Below are 16,739 nucleotides of genomic sequence, written 5' to 3' on the forward strand. Positions count from 1 at the left end.
GTTTTAAAGAAAACCCTTTATCTGGCCATTCCCTAACCATGTAACCTTGAATAGAACAGATAGCCTCTCTGAACCTCTGTTTCTTCATCTGTGAAATGGAGTCCACCTTCCAGCTCTGAGGATCTCACATGGACTCCAATGCAAGAGCTTTGTGCCGGCCAGCGTTAGAGCTAGAGCTGGGTGTTGTGGGGGCTGCTGGGCTCCCGTCCCCTGCCTTCCAGGGCTGCTCCTGAACCCTGGGTCTGAAGGAGCCTCTGTTTACCCCACTGCTGTACCATAGTCCTGAAACCCGCCGCTCAGCATTAACTACCTTTGGTAACTACCACGCTCCAGTCCACCGCCAAGGCGCACATGAATCTTGAACGGTGAACTTCTGAGACAGAAAGGTAGAAGCCTGAGCACCTGCTGTGTGCCCAGCATCTCAGGGACACTATACATGTAACCCCTGCCACGGCCCTACAAGGTGGGGGCCTTTCTTCCCCTGGGTTGGGTAAGGACTGCCTGAGGTCCCATGGCCAGTGACAAGCCGCTCTGGGGTAGCCGGGGCCTCACCCTGCCCAGAGGGCCCAGGAGTCAGTAAAGGCGGGTGTAGCTGGATAGAGGGCACCTTGGTGGGGAGACCCATCAGCTGCTCTTCCAGCCAGGATCCTTTAAATATTTGGGGGCTGTTGGAGGAAATGGATTTGCAGTGAACACAGAAGGCGGGGCTCTCCTGGATTTGTAATTCTTTCTGCCCAAGAGTGTTTTCCAGAAGCATAAGGGATAGAACTTGACTGGCGAAGTCGCTTTCCCAACTGGTGTGTGAATGTCCTGAAGAAAACATGGGCTGTCCCCCACTTTTCTGGGGTGTTCTTTCTCTTCAGTGTGTGTTTGAGCTTTCCCAAGCCAGACAGCTTTTGGGGAAGCTCGTTAGAGAATTATATTTTGGTTCTGTTTTTATCTGAAATTTATTTAAATGTAGGTGAGGACAGCTGTCTTAAAAAGGGGAAGCACTCTGCCTGTTGTTCATTTTGACTGAGTGGCTTGCTGTGTTCTTGAGTTGGCATCCTTGAACTTGGCTCCTTTTATTAATTAAGTACACAAAGTATTGCTTCCATTTCATAAAAGGCAACAATGCATTTTTGGAAAGTGTCAGAGAACCACCAGATTTACTTAATTAAGTGGATTTTTGTCCAGTTTTGAAAGTCATTTGCAAATGCGGGGAGGTGGAAAGAATAAAGTGATGGCTTTCCCACAGTCTCTTCACACAATTCACCACCATTACCACGTGAATCTGGTTCTGGCTGGTATTTTTTTTTTTTTTTTAAACCTTGGTGAAATATACATAATGTAAAACTTACCATTATAACACTTTCTGGGCGAACCATTCACTAGCATTAAATACGTGTACATCAGTGTGCAACCGTCACTACCGTCCATCTCTGGAACATTTCCATCCTCGCCAGGGGAAACTCTGTACCCAGAGCAGTAACTGCCCATTCCCTCCGCGCCCCAACCCTTGGCAACCTTCACTCTACTTTCTGTCTCTGTGAATTCAATGATTCGAGGCACCTCATCTAAGTAGGATCATCCAGTATTTGTCCTTTGGCATCTGGCTTATCTCATTGGGCATAATGTTTTCAAGGTTTATCCCTGTTGAAGCAGGTGTCACAACCTCCTCCCTTTCCAAGGCCGAATCCTATTCCATTGTATGGATAAACCACACTCTGTCTACCCATCCATTCTTCCATGGACATCTGAGCTGTTTCTACCTTTCTGGCTATTGTGAATAATGCTGCTTAGACTTTGGTGCACAAATAGCTCTTCAGGGGGGCACCTGGGTGGCTCAGTCTGTTAAGCCTCTGCTCAGGTCATGATCAGAATCCTGGGATCCTGTCCCATGCCTGCTTCCTGCTCAGCAAGGGGTCTGCTTCTCCTCCCTCTGGCCCTCCCCTAGCTTGCGCTTTTTCTCTCAAATAAATACATAAAATCTTTAAACATAAGTAAATAAAAAACCAAAAAACCCCAATTACTCCTTCAAGTCCTTGTTTACAGTTTTTTTGGGGGGTATATACCCACAAATAGGATTGCTGGATCGTATGAGAATTCAATGTTTAATTTTTTGAGGACCCACCATACTTGTCCTACATTTTGATATATTAGATCCAGAGTTGAGATCGTAGTCTATGTGTATTTTGGTGTCTGGCATTCTCATTTAATTTCCCATTTTATTAACTATTCTTCAAAAACAATGTTTCTTTAAAAGATCGTGTAATATTCCATTGCATTGCTGTTCCCACGTTTCTCCCTCCACTCATTGATTTCTGCTCTGCAGCAAATGATTTTAAAATGCCTAACCCCGGTGAGCAGGCTCGTGCTGTGTCCCTACTTGCCGGAGGAATACGCCACAAAAGTAGGTTGTTGCCTTTAAGGAATTTAAAAATTTCTCCTTGGGGATTCTTGGGTGATCATCCAATTCCGTGGTTTTAAAAGTTCTTTGTAGCCAAGGAAACTTTACGGCAAACAAAATAGCACAGCATACGATAACGGACAGAGAAAAGGGGAGGTGATCCAAGGAAGGGTGGCCTGGGGGCTCAGAGCCCTGCTCTCTCGGCCTCCCCATCTCCCTCTTGTGATTCCCAAGGGCCTTTGGGAGATTCTGGGGTTCTCTAGAACACAGTTGGAAAAAATACCAGGGCGACCCAGTGCCTTTATTTTAAAGAAGAGAAGACATTTTGAGCAGGGAAGGGACTTGCCCGAGGACAAGTTCATTTTTGTACTTCATTCAGTCTTTTTTTTTTTTTCCAACACATGGCACTTACTGCTTGCATGTTGGAATCACTTAGAGAGCTTGTTAAAAATACAGTTTCCAGGGCACCTGGGTAACTCAGTGGGTTAAAGCCTCTGCCTTCAGCTCAGGTCATGATCTCAGGGTCCTGGGATCGAGCCCCGCATCGGGCTCTCTGCTTTGCAGGGAGCCTGCTTCCTCCTCTCTCTCTGCCTGCCTCTCTGCCCACTTGTGATCTCTGTCTATCAAATAAATAAATAAAATCTTAAAAAAAAATACAGTTTCCAGGGATTCTTCTGGATTCCAAAGCAGTAGATGTGGGAGAGAGCAGGACTGGACCCTTCGCTCCCCCGTCCACACCGGGGGTGCTCTCATTCTAGCCCCCTGCATTTGCACATGCTTGTCCTTCAACCCATGGATACTCCTCCCCATGCAGTCACCCTTCAGACGCCGGGTTCGAACGGAGCCCCTTCCTCTCTGAAGCCTGGCACACAACCCTGTGTGGTACACCTTCCTCCTTCCTCCTTGACCCCAAAACAGAACCTCCCCACTTGCATTGATTTCTTATCACTGTAGGCAATAATTCCTTTCTTCAAGGCCTGGCTCCCCCCACTAGAATGTAAGCTCCTTAGGGAGGCTGTGTATAATTTCTGCATTCTCTACAGCTCCAGGCATACACTGGGTGCTTTGTGATTCTTGATGGGCTGGCATTGAATCTGGTACACACCCCATCTCTGGAGGATAAAAAAAAAAAAAATCAGATAGCTGCAACATATGGAAGGTCAGATAGCCTATCGGAGCAGTGCCAAGACTGGCACTGGATGTCCTGAGGCTTGGCCCTCGGCACTGGCCACCTGCCAAGGAGGACAGCTGTCTGGTCTGGACAGAGAGCACTGGCCCCAGCTGCCTTATCCCTGAGTCCTATAATAGCCCAGATTTTCCAAAATTTAGAGAGCTCTGCCTGCCTGGTGATTCAGCATGCAGGTTGGATGCCTGAAATTTGCTTTATGAAACTTCAGCATAGATAGGATCGGATTTCATCTGAGGCAGTGCACAGATGCTAAGAAGGCAAGGCTAGCGGGGGACGGCCAGCTCGTCGACCCTCGAGGATGCATAGCTGGGGCTGGGGGTCAGCCAGCATTGTATCCAGAGGCAGCTGTCACAAACCCGCCTGGTATTCCAGTTTGTGATCCACCAACTGACGCTTTTCTGATGAGCACACTGGATGCTAAATTTTCTTTTTATTGGGGAAACAAGTGACTTGTTTGTTTCAATGAGGATTTGTTATACATGGGCTCATACTACTGAAATTGAAGTATTTATGGTTGTTTATGGTATTTATGATGTGCAGATGGGCTAAAGGAGCAGTGATTCACTCCTGGCCCTTGCAGGAAGATGGCATAGGGTCCCTTACTCTGCTTGCCCTGTCCTAGCCAGGAGCTCTGGGTTCTGCAGGGTAGGTGGGGGGATCGAATCCTGCTTCTGGAACCCAGGCACGTGCCTCCACCCTGGATTCCTTTGGCATCTGGGGAAGCCCACAGACCCCTGAGAATGTTTTAAAATCTGAAAAATAACAATAAATGAGATTATAGCAGAAAGGACTCAAGTTGAACTATCGTTATTAAAATACTAAGAGCAGAGGTCGAGTTTCAGCTCAGAATGAGAGGTTTCCGCATCTGCAGAATGGGGGTGATTCATACGTGTTTCAGAGTTGAGTGAGAACTGAATGAGTGTAAAGTGCTTAGAACACAGCCTGGCATATTGTGTGTTCAATAAAGAGTAGCATTTGCTGCTGCTACAGCTACTATTACTAGTTATTGTATAAAGTACTTATTCCTGCTCTTCGGAGCTCACGATATGGCTTGGGAAACGCTATACATATGAAGTAGTAATTAGAAGGAGAAGTTCAGGTGCAGAAGGAAAGCTTGATAAAGGGCCAAGGGGAGCTCCAAGAGAGTGCCATGGCTCCGGCTGAAGGATTACAAGTAGTGGCTAAGCTTTCGGGCCCACCAGGCTTGGATAGTTCTGGCCCGACCCTTAGCTGTTGGAGCTGAGCAAGCCATATCATCTCTCTGGGCCTCGATTTCCTTCTCTGTAAAGTGGGATAACAGTAGAACCCACTGTGAGCCCTGCCTCCTCGTCTCCTGTGATCACTGAAGGTGACCGTGTGGTCAGCCCAGTTCCGACCCCAGGAGGCTTCCAGGGCTGCTTGGCACCCTGGGTCCTTGTCCCTGGTCAGTCTCTCCCTTTCCCCTCCCAGCACTCCTGGCACCTGCTGCTCACCTGCGGGCTCTCAGGTGCAGTCTCTCTTGCTCTTATCAAATGATCTAGCTATTTCAGATAGGGGGAGTCTGTAGACAACAACCCATTCATCTTCCTTATTCTTTTCAAAAAGCGGGTGAACGTTCAGCCATCATTGGGACTTGAGGAGAAGATTTCTCCAGGGCATTGGAGAACTGTTCTCACCTCCTCTGCCTTGTGTGTGGCCATGCAGGGCTCTTAGTGATGAAGAAGGTGAGGTTTTGACAGGGAAGAGGGTAGACCAAGACCTCGAGAGTCGCCTACTCTGTGCAAGATGGGCTGCATATCTGAGTCGGGATGGAGTAGGTTATAGCGAGAAGTAGCCCCTCGAGGCTAGGGACCAGACCCATAGAGGTTTATTTCCTACTCTAACAGATACGGTATCCAGGGTCAGCTGGTGGCTGTGTCCCTCACGGCCTGGGAACCAGGCTGCTAGAACACCTTCTTGAATATACTCCATGGCACAGAGACAAGAGAGGGGGTCTTTCTCTGGCTATTGAATAGCCCACTCTTACCACATTGGGCCGATGAGTCGCGAGTCCCCAACCACAAGGGGACCAGGAAGTGAAATCCTGTAGTGAAGATGGGGAGCTGGAAATATTTGGTGGGACAGCATTAGTGAGACCTGGGCAGTGGGGGGTGGGGGGTGGAGGGTTCCCTTCTGTGCCTAGCTGAGGTAAGCAGCCCAGGTGGTGTAGACAGAGCAGCCTATGGACTTTGCATTGTATGTCCTAGGAAACCACAACCCGATTAAAACCCCAAGGCCATGTCTCAGCCCCAGACAGAAAAACAGAAAGGCACACATGGCTGCCGTCATGTCTGGAGAGAACAGAAGCAGAAACTCAAGTGAAGAATGGACCCGTGAGGAGGGCAGGCAGTACCTCCTCAGAGCTCCAGGCCCTAAGCGTACAACCAAGGCCAAGGCAATGGGGTTGAACTGGGCTTTCACACCACATTCTTCATAACAGACTCATGTGATGTGGCCTCAGTGGAGCTCATATTTACAAAGTTTTGCTCCATTTCTGAGCTGTTTTATGTTTATGCGTGAGGATGTTTTTTTTCTGAATTGGTTGCCTCTCTTAGCTTCAGCCCATCCCGTGCTCACCTTTTCCCAATGACCTTTCTGTAAGAAAGCCCACCGTTGGCATCCCCAAATCATTCAAGAGCAGTGGGGCCAAGGGAGGGGAAGAACAATGATGTGGCCATCGCTGGCAGAGGCTTCTGGAGTTTTCTGGGCCACAAATAAGGAAAGTTGGGAAGAAGACTGTTGACGGTGGCCTCCAGCCCCTCCCTGAGCCCTTCGATTTTCTGTGCTGTGGTTTAGAGGCATCTTGTCCTGGAGAGATGCCAGACACCTGGGTAGCAGCCCTGATGTCATGTCATTGCCAGGCGGAGCAGTCATTTCCCTTCCTCAGAGCCTCAGTTTTCTCAGCTACAAAAGGCTCAGGAGACAGGGGGCATGCTTAAGGGTAGAGTGACCTTGGGTAGTAAGGATGTTCCAGCAGCCCCATGGGCAGGTGGCTTGTGAGACTGTGTTCCGATTCTTCCAGAAAGCTGTGGAGCTCAGAGTATGGGAGTGGCTGCGTGTTGGGGGGCTCCTTTGTCTTTCCTGTGTTGGGACATTCACCTCGATCACAGAATGCATTTGGCAGTGCAATACTTGGATTCTGGGCTCAGCTTCTCTCCAGAGCTCCATGGGAGTGAGGCCATATTGGCTAATCCTTGTAGACCTAGCAGGCTGAGCAGGGCCAAGTGGACACGAAATCAGTACTTATTTTATAAATGAATAAACAAGGGACTACATCATTCCCTTCCAATTGGACTGAAGCAGTGACCTTCAGACTTCCTATGGGCCAGAAGCAGGTTGGGAGAAACTGGGTTTGGCTCCATCCAAACCCAGCTTCTGGCCCAAGTTGAGTCTCCTTGGGCAAGTCCCCAGATTCCTCTACTGGTGGGAGGAGCAGTACTCACCCTGCCTCATGGGCTAGGGAGGCTCCAGCAGGTGGGAAGATTTGAAAAGGCCCCATCCAAAGGACAGGCTGGTTGTTTTTAGGACCCAGGAACATGGCAGATTCTTTGGGAACACAGAGCAGGGGATGCTATGAGCTGGAGAGTTCTGGAATAATCATTATTAGGAATTAAGTAGCTGCCACTGAGCACTTATTCCAACATCAGGCCCTGTGCCACGCACTGTTTGTGTACCCTGTCATTCACCATGGTTGAAGAGAAAGGCGTTGTTACTCTCATTTTACCGGTAAAGGCAAAGCACAAGTGATAGAAACGGGGACGGTAAAAACGAAGGAACAGGAGACAGACCCCTAGGGGGAGAGGAGTGCTGACTTCTTTCTGCCAGTGGTCGCGCGCACGGCCTGCCTCTGTGCCAAGGCCAGCACGGGTAGCCTGACGGTAGAATCAGGAACTGATACCTGTAAACAGCATTTGGCATTTGTAGGTACACATGTCCTTCACCAGATATGGACTTGGAAAAGTGCAGGCAGCAGGTCTGATTCAAGCTGTGCATAGCTACGTCCCAGCACAGTCCCCGGTACGGGGGAAATGCCCTTCACGTGTGTATTGCTGGAATGAACGCTGGTGGGCATGGCTTTGCTGAAGTGTGAGAGGAAGATCGTGTTTGCTTGCAGAGGAAAGAGTTGGATTTCCGAGGAGCTGTCGGGTTCGGTGGGGAAGGCACGGCTCTGTGGACAGAGAGAGCTTATTGGCTTTGTGATCTTGTCTGTGTTACTTAACCTCTGAGCCCCAGTTCTCTGCCTGGGAAATGGAGAGCATCGTCACTGATCAGAGTAAGGATCAGATGAAATGGCGCATGTAAATGAATGATATGGTAGCCTTTATCCTTACTAATAACATTCTAGGAAGCAGAGATCAGAGATCGGTGACACACTGAAAAGATGTGCTTTAAACCATCAGAAAAGTCTAGAGATGGGACACCTGGGTGGCTTGGTTGGTTCAGTGTCTGCCTTTGGTTCAGGTCATGATCTCAGGGACCTGGGATCGAGCCCCACGGCGGGTTCCCTGCTCAGCGGAGAGTCTGCTTTTCTCTCTCCCTCTCCCCTGCTTCTGCTCTCTCTCTCTCTCTTTCTCTCAAACAAATAAATAAAATCTTAAAAAAAAGAGAGAAAAGTCTAGAGATGAAACAGTTCCCCATCACTAGAAGCCTTCAAGCAGAGGCTGTCTGGTATGCATGCTGTCAGTGGTGAACAACTTTTGGGGACAGGCTGGCTAGTGAGACCCTGGGAGCATTGACAGATTACCACTGGCATAAAAGCCAGAGGGACTTGAACTCTTGCGGATGAGAGTGACTTGTTAATTTCTCTCATGTCACCTGGCAGACGTCAACCAGCCAGGGCAACACACAGGGGCAGCGAGGCTGGGACTGGGAGCTGGCCCCTTGAGACGCAGGCTCTGCCGGTGGGAGGGAGAAGAGGACCCGGGCAGGGGCCAGCCTGAAAACCTTCCCTTCTCTCTCCGTGCTATGCGCTTGCTGGAGGACCTCCCACCGCAGCTGAGGGAGGCGGAGGCTGCTTGGAACTTGCCTCTCGGCGGTTGTGATCTCAGCCAGATGAAGCCGTGGATTAGGCACACCTGTTGGCTCTGCGCCCCACCCAGAGTGCCTTTCTCCAGCCAAAGGCTGGGGCCTCCCCTTCTGTCTCTGGTGTTGGGAGCCCCATCACAGCCTAGGGCTCTGAAAGCCCCAGCCGCCCCTATGCAGGGGTCTGCAGCCAGAGTCTGTGGCCGGGTTGGAGGGGGGCCGGGATGCAGGCAGAGCAGGAGACCCTAGCCCAAGCTTTTCATCTGCCAGGAGGTGGAGGGTTAGGGGGAGAAGGGGGGGAAGCGTGGGAAACAACCCACACATGCAGGGAGTTGCCTGAAATGGGACGCAGAGCCAGGACCAGAACCACCTCTGGGGTGGCGCTCCTTGCAATTCTCAAGACAGCAGCCACCTTGCCCAGACACAGGTGTGTGGCCTTCTCCTCTCGTCCAGCGGCCAGGGGGCCCTGAAGGGGTCCGACGAGAGCTGGGACTCCAGATGTCCTCACCGGTCTCTGCCTGCTGCCCTCCCATGGCTGTCTTGGCTGCCAGGGTCCTCTCGGGCTGTTGCAATTCCTTTTGTTCCTGGCTTGACCCCCTCCCACTCCCCGCCCCCATGCCCTGCCTCTTAGCAGTGCCCGCCTGGTTTCAGGGCGGTGCCTATTAGGGATGTCCCGCTTTGCCCTCTATGCTGCTGGGTTGAGCACTCACCAGACCTGCCCGCTCTTGCCTGTGTGCTGGCATCTCCCAAACTGCACCCCTCCCGGCCTCAATCTCTCCAGGACACCCTGCTGAGTGGGCTCCAGCAGGTTCTTCGAACCTGAGGCATATAGGACAGAACTCAGCAGCTCCCCAGACTCCCACCCTTTGCACTGCATTCTTCAGAAGCACCAGTACTAGTCCACTCCGCTGCTGCACCCAGGAACCTGGGCACCAGCCGAGGGCAAACTTGCAAACGGCAGCGAGCGGCTGTTTCACCGGACTCCTGGTGCGGACACTGACCTGGGCCCACGCTGGACACCCAAGCGTCGACACCTGCAGTAGCGTGGACTGCACTCGTCTCCGCCTCGCTCCCTCCATCCCACCGCTCACTGCCAGCAGCGCTCGGATCACGGCCGTCCACTTTTTAGAATAGTTAACATTTACTGAACACGCAGGTGCCAAGCCCTGTGCGACGCATGCGGTGTAGCCCACGAGATGCACAGAGCATCAGCTGTTGTTTTGCTTTGGTACAAAACGAAAGTTTTGATGAAAATGAAAGTATCTGCCCACAGAGTTGACGTTCTGGTAGAAGCAGAAGCGACTGGGAGGCTCAGTGGGTTCAGCGTCGGCCTTCAGCTCCGGTCATGATCCCAGGGTCCTGGGGTCGATCCCTGCATCAGGCTCACTGCTCAGTGGGGAGTCTGCTTTGCTTCTCCTTCTCCCTCTGCTTGTGCTCTCTTTCTCTCTGTCAAATAAATAAATAAAATCTTAAAAAAAGAGAAAAGATAAATAAGGAACCTACAAAAAGAAAGTCATTCTAAATCTAGGAATTTCTCCCCAACGAGGTGACACTTAAGCAAAGCTGAAGGAGCATGTACTTCACGTAACCTAGTTTGCTGTGTCACTCCCAAGCGAGAATGTCTTTTGTGACTGCCCTAAATGAACACTCCCAGCTTGCAAACAATTGGTCTGTAGGGTTGTCACGGACGCTTAATCCTCATTCCTCTGCAGAGATAATCAGGGTGGGATCTTGACCTTCATTTTTCCCAGCCAGAAGTGGTCTTGGGTGCTGGGCCAGGCCTTCCACACCTGGGCTGCAGACACTTTGGCCATAACTCTGAGGTCCCGCTATCTTCTGCCTTGAGGTGTGGCCGGTGGACAGCTACCGCATGCTCGCTGCTAGCTCCTAGATCCATGGGCGGCCAGGACCAGATGGGCCCTAGTTACCATGAATGAGGAGATGAAGCACCCCGGCCAGGCCCTGTCTGAGCTCTTCCCTGGGTGGCCTCTGGCCTCCTTCGAGCAGCACAGCTGTATGGCCCGAGGCTCATTTGCTGGGTTTTTTCCTTCTCAATTCCAGGAGTGACCACAAGTGTATGCTCCTTTGTTTTGAGAGTCTGAGCATGACCATAGATCGGGGAAGGAGGAAGACCGTACCAGAACCTTAAGAGCTGAATTTTCTGCCTTCCGGGTTCGCACACTGAGTCAAGCTGCTATTAGCCAGCCTGGAGCCTGTTAACCCCACGGCCTGCAGAGCATCTCATGGAGGCTGCCAGGGGAGAAAGAGCAGCCCTGGACTCACCAGCTGGGGACCTTGAGCAAATCCCGGAGGCTCCCAGAGCCTCCTTCTGTTCCGACCACTCTGTTGGTGATTCTGAGGATCACCAGGAGGGGCTGCCTTGTCATCTGAGAAGTGGGGCCTATGAGAAGTGCTTGTGTGTGAAAAGGGACCAGTTTATCTTAGCCTCCAGCCTCTGTGATCTTTCCTGTTTGCATTGACCATGGCTCCAGGTCTCTGGATCATTGAATGCAGTAGATCATCCCTGGACCCTAGTAGGGAACTCAGTGGTGCTCAGTAAAGGTAAATGGAAAAGGCACATTCATGACAAAGTTTCACCAAGTGGCCACACCTGTATAACCACTACCCAGCCCAAGAAGCAACAGGACCAGCCCCCTAGGAACTCCTCTGGGCCCTTTCCGACTCTCAGCCAACCCCGTCCTTAACTTCTAGCACTGCAGGTTGGTTTTGCCTGTTCTTGAACTTTAAATAAATGAATTCACCCAGGACTCCTTTCTCTGGGCCTTCTGTGTGTGAGAGTCACCCTGTCAGTCTTAGCAGCTGCAGGTGGCTCGTTCTCATCATGGTGTGCAGAATCGTACTCTAGGACAGGACTGAGCCGCTCTGAGGATGGGCCTTGGGGTCGTTTCCAGTTTTTGCTGTGCTATGAATGTTCCGGTCCCGTGTCTCTTGGTGAGCTTACAGGCTTTTTCTTTTGTATTCAGATCTAGAGCACAATGACTGGGTTGCAAGGCACACCTTTGTTCACAAGCACATTCTTGGGACTTCCAGACCCTAAACACTGTGGCCAACCAGCTCATGCCCCCTGAACAGGGGGTGTGAAATTTGGTTCAGAACAGCAGTAAGAGGCTGGACTTGACTGGACTCCTGGACTTTGGTCCCCTCTCCCAAGTCTGGGGTTTCCAGAATGTCCTCCCAGGAGGCATGTGGGGCCCCTCAGGAGGGTTGGAATGGAGGCGGGGTGGGGGGGAGCTTGGGGCGGGGACAGGGACGTGGGGGCTCTGAGCTTCATTTCCCTGCCTCAGCCAAAGCACTCTGTGTGCTGTTTTGCATAGCGGTGTTCTGAGAATGACTTCCTGTGGGCTTTTTGTTGTTGTTGTTGTTTTTTAATAAAAGTTTGAGCTGTTTCAGTGTTTGAAAATCCACTGCACTAAGGTCCTTTCCAGCTGGAAAGTTCTATTTTGGGAGCAGGAGGTGGGTGTAGGAAGGGTTATTTGGTTATTCAGCCAAAGAGCAGGGTTGGGCCTCAGTGACCTTTTAAAGTTCTTATAGCTCGGTTTTCAATGCGGGAGATCTCATAACATTCTGTAAAAATAGTGTTCAAACGAAACAACTTCCGAAGTTCAAAAGATGTGGAGGAGAGGCTTAACCTTGAGGAACATCTAGGTAGCATTTCGACAAGAGTGTTGAGGACTCTCCCCCTTGTCCACCCACCCCTGCATTTTTTTTTTTTTTTAACCTCTCCATTGGCTCTTTATTCTAGTAGTCACTTGGGGACTTCTGGGCTCAGAACAGTTCCCATTTTTGCCAGGGAGTGGGCAATGTGAGCAGCCTGCAGGTTCCTCTCAAGGTGGTGGCCTTCTATCCTCCAACACTAGGCTTAGTTTGGGCCTGTAGTTTCACAGGGTGAGGAGGCCCGGCCACTCGTGGGCCCAAAGAGAAACATCTCTGCCTTGGCATGTAGCTCTGAGTCGAGGCCTGATAAACAGCCCATTTCCCGGGGCCAGCAAGGAACAAAGCCCCTGGCTGCTGCGGGATCCGTCTACCCCCCTCTTCCTGAAACAGCTGTTTATTCTTTTGACAGGAGTTGGAAGGCTGCACCTTCCCTTCCTCCCAGCCCTGCCTCCTTCTGCAGAGCGGAGCTCAATAGAACTTTGTTGTTTTGCCTTTTACTCTGCGGGGAGAGAAGCAGACGATGAGGTATGTGAAATGTTGAAATTATTTGCTTCTGCCTTGTTGGGGTCACTGGGGAAGGTGCAAGCAGGCTCCGAGGCATGGACCCACCTGGGGGAGGAAACTTGCTCTCCCCTTGACCTCTTGCTGGTGCCCTCAGCAGTCCCAGAAGAAGACAGAGTCTTCCCTTCCTGCTCTAGAAGCTGGAGCCGTGGGACGCTGGCTCAGGGATTCACTGTAAGCTCTTTATTTTGCTCCCCCAGGGGCTGGCTGGCTGGCTGGCTAGCGTGGCTGCGGCCTAGGCTTTTCTCTCTAGGATTCCAAGGGCTGTGCAGAGGCTGGAGGGCCCGGGGCTGGCATTGTGGGTAGACCCAGAGCCCTCCCACGGCACTGCACACTTCATTTGCCATATTTCTCTTGGGAAAACCCTGGCATGGTGACTCCTGGGCCAGGCAGCAGGGACAGGCTTGCTGGATCCAGGCCTTAAGAGTTCCTGAAGGGGATTCAGGAAAAGGCACCACAAGAGGTACCTCAGGGAACAGGTTGTTCCGTTTGTGGTGGCTGGAGCGACAATTAGTCCTGTGTTTAGTCTGAGACCTGACTCTTCATTTCCTCTGCCTGTGTTTACTCTGAGCCTCATAATGGAAAACATCACTGGAAACAGCCTTCTGTAAGCTCCCCCCACACACAGATTGTTCCATGTTTCTTCCAATGGGGAACATTTCCGTGTAACACCCACCATTGCCGCGGGGTTTTCAGATCAAGGGGCCCTCTCCCCTCCTCACCCCCAGGCAGCCTCCTCTACTGAGAGCGGGGCCTGGGAGACAGAGGGGCTGCTTTTCAGACTCCCCTTCTGGGTGAGTGCAGTGACCTCAGTCTGTGTTAAAGCTGTTTGCTCAGCTAGAAGCCGCTACTCTGACCACGATGAGGGACGAGCGAGGTAGAGCGGGTGAGGAAGGACCCACCGGGCACACGGGAGGAACCTAGAAATGGCAGCGCTGCTCAGCCGGTGCTCACCGGCTGGCCCCAGGAGAAGCCGGCCCCTCAGGGAGTCCAGCCTGTGAGTGGCCAGCTCTGGGTCCGTTGTGACTCAAGTGATTATCAAGAGAGACAAGAGGAAAGGATATGTCAGAGAGCCCCAGGTGATCAGTCTTCATGCTTTTTGAGAAAAGAGGATCAAAAGGGTGGACACTGAAGCCTGACTCCCTGGGCCTGAATCGCATCTCTGCCACTTTGTGCTGTGTGACAATGGGCAAGTTACTTAACCTTTCTGAGCCTCCATTTTCCTATCTTTAAAACGGGGATGCTGCTAGAGTGACTTCACAGGGTCGTTATGAGATGCATCTGAGAGACTACTGGTAAGACTTTTGGCCCAGGGCCTGGCCTAGTTCAGAGGGCAAACATCCAAGTGTTGAAGGGCCTGAAGCTTATTTCATTTTCCAAGCCTTCTTCAAGAAAAAGAACTCAGAATTGCGAGTACAGTATTAGCATGGAAATGAAGATTAGAATACGAGAAGAGATAACATAGCAAATAACACTGACAAATACTTCAAATAGGACTAAATCCAGGAAACGACATCATAATAAAATGATGTGAAAATCATAGAAAGATGATTAGTCTACTTAGCTGCCTAATGCATCTGTCATAGTCTGCATAGTCTTAGACTGCCTCTTTATCTGACAACGATTTTGCAGTATCATTTTTGATCGAGACAAAGAACAAATCCATTTGGCCTCTGGCACGGTTAACCAACATTACTTTTTGTTACTGAGCGTTCAGAAACGTTTCTTAGAGCTTCACAACTTAGTGGTGCCACATCTGTACATCTCTTGGCTGTTTCTCCCTCAGAGGACCCAGCTCTTTGACCCTGGAGGGGTTAGGGATGGGGTTCAAGGTGGCTATGAAACCTGGATCACTGTGACCCCTGGGCAGGGCGCAGAGCAGCATCTGGGTAAAGTCCTTCCTCAGGTGGGCAGCTCCTGGGTGCTCAACCAGGTCCACCTGGGGCAGGCTGTTACTGGGACCCAGGTGCGCATGCGGGGAGTGGGATCAGTCACTCGGCCCCACCTGCAGCCCCAGGACAATGCTCAAAGCTGGAACCATCCTCCAGATAGGGGCAGCACTCCTTGCCTCAGGAAACATACAGGCCTTCCTGACCCACTCCCCACCCTGATGATCTGGCCCTGGCTTGCAAGGAGGACTAGCTTCATTAGTTTCTGGTTAAGTTAGCCTCTGTGCTCAGCGCATGGTGGCTGGTGCCCCCACCATTCTGTTGTCACAGCAAAGAATCCCCCTAGGCCATGGCAGCAGGAGTTCCCTGTGTGTGAGGGAGCTGCCCTTGTAGAGTGAGACTTCTAGCCCCCACCTTCCTGGCCCGCCCACCTTGAGCACCGGGTGGGGATGGGGGGCACCATGCTGAGTAGCTGGGTCCTGAACCTGGGGTCCTGAGCCTCAGTCATCTGTTGGGGTGGGGGTGGGTTCCCCCTGGCTCTTCTGTATGGTACAGCCTCCAAGGACTCAGACTCCTCTCTCAGATAAAGTCAAGAGCTCTACTTCAGAGCCACAAATACAGAAACTCTCCCGTGGAACAGAGTCCTTATCATGATGGCTGCATTTGCGGCGTGTTTGCTGATGGCCAGGCACAACGTGCGGCTTAGACACAGTCCCCTTAAGTCCTTTCTCAGGAACCCTGGAGGAGGATGTTTAAAGCTCCATTTTTTACATGCAAATAGAGGCTCTGAGTACTTGCTCAAGGCATGCGTCCAGGAGTGCTGATTCCAGTCTTCCCGCTGGCCTAGTTTCCACCTGGAGTGCTGGGTCTAAACATTACCGTGGCAGATGTGGAGGACTCAAGAGGGTTTTGCCCAAGGTCATGCGCACCCAGTCGGTTCCTCTGCCCTCCCCTACCCTCCCACCTGCTTTGTTCTGGTTTGCAATACTTGTCACTACCTAACCTGTAGCCTTTCGGAGTCTCTTCGTTGAATGCAATAGTCCAGAAGTGACTTAAGACTAGCAGGGGTCAGCCTCATGGGGAGCGTGCCGCTGGGTTCCCGGGTTTGGGGGAGGAATCAGAGGCAGAGGGGAGGCTCGTTAGCCTGTGGGAAGGTCTGGTTTCCCTCTGCCCGATTCCTGTGCTCCCGAGATAATGGCTTTTCCAGAGTTTCTGAGTGCTTTGTTACTCAGCTGAGACATTACCCCCCTGACAAGATGAAGAAAACATGGTCCACCAGAATTCCTTTCAGAGAGGAATTCAGGTTAGAAGGAATACCTTTACTTAGCCCCAGTGGGGTAGAACTCCAGAGATTATCCAACAGGGGTGTGTGTGTGTGTGTGTGTATTGTTCTGTGTGGGACAGGGTGGGGGTGATAGGGAAGAATTAATTTATGGGCCACATGGAGAAATCCATCCAACACGTCACATGGAAACTGCTGTGAGGGCCACGCTCTACGAGGAGCCCAGGGGCAGCCCGTGTGCGGGGTTGGAAGCATTTTGGGGGAAAAAAATCACAAGTGTGACAAGAGGAGATGGTGGGGGGATTCGGTGGAACTGGACCTGGTTGAATCTTTCAAAGGGTGGCCCGGAGCCCCATTTCCCCACATGAGACAGGGTAGCAATTTTCAGCCCAGTTCTGTTCTCTACCCCTTAAATGAAGGAATTCAGAAGCAATCCCACATTTCCATCTTGATGGGGAAGAGAGCCAACCACCAATTTTCAGAATTATCCAGTTCTGAAAATTCTGAGACAGAAACCCAAGAGAAGGACTCGTAGACCACATCAACTGCCAAAGGCCTTATTTTGGTCCAGAGAGAAAAATTAAAATGTCTTAGAAGATGAGTGGCTACCTTGCCAAGCCTCCCTTCCCCCGGGGACTTGGATCCCAAATTCCAGGAAGCACAGATACACCCATTTCAAGTGCCTCGCTGAAGGACACAGTATTGGCTCCCTGG

At 51.3% G+C, this 16,739-nt stretch overlaps 1 protein-coding gene and 1 long non-coding RNA gene across 5 annotated transcripts in view; one reads left to right on the top strand and one right to left on the bottom strand.

Moving 5' to 3' along the window:
• Window positions 1-16,739, top strand: part of GGTA1 (glycoprotein alpha-galactosyltransferase 1 (inactive)) — a 52,894-nt gene that overhangs the window by 13,770 nt on the left and 22,385 nt on the right. For all 4 annotated transcript variants that reach the window (XM_059141014.1, XM_059141013.1, XM_059141015.1 and 1 more), the window contains one exon: window positions 12,703-12,818. The gene's annotated coding sequence lies outside the window, so the exon portion shown is untranslated. The remainder of the gene's footprint in view (window positions 1-12,702; window positions 12,819-16,739) is intronic.
• The window catches only part of LOC131812032 (uncharacterized), a 113,442-nt gene continuing 106,625 nt past the window's right edge, over window positions 9,923-16,739 (bottom strand). The window contains exon 3 of the long non-coding RNA XR_009346244.1: window positions 9,923-10,064. This is a non-coding gene — a long non-coding RNA (uncharacterized LOC131812032). The remainder of the gene's footprint in view (window positions 10,065-16,739) is intronic.

This window comes from Mustela lutreola, chromosome 12 (assembly GCF_030435805.1).
Source record: "Mustela lutreola isolate mMusLut2 chromosome 12, mMusLut2.pri, whole genome shotgun sequence".
NCBI classification, from domain to species: domain Eukaryota; kingdom Metazoa; phylum Chordata; class Mammalia; order Carnivora; family Mustelidae; genus Mustela; species Mustela lutreola.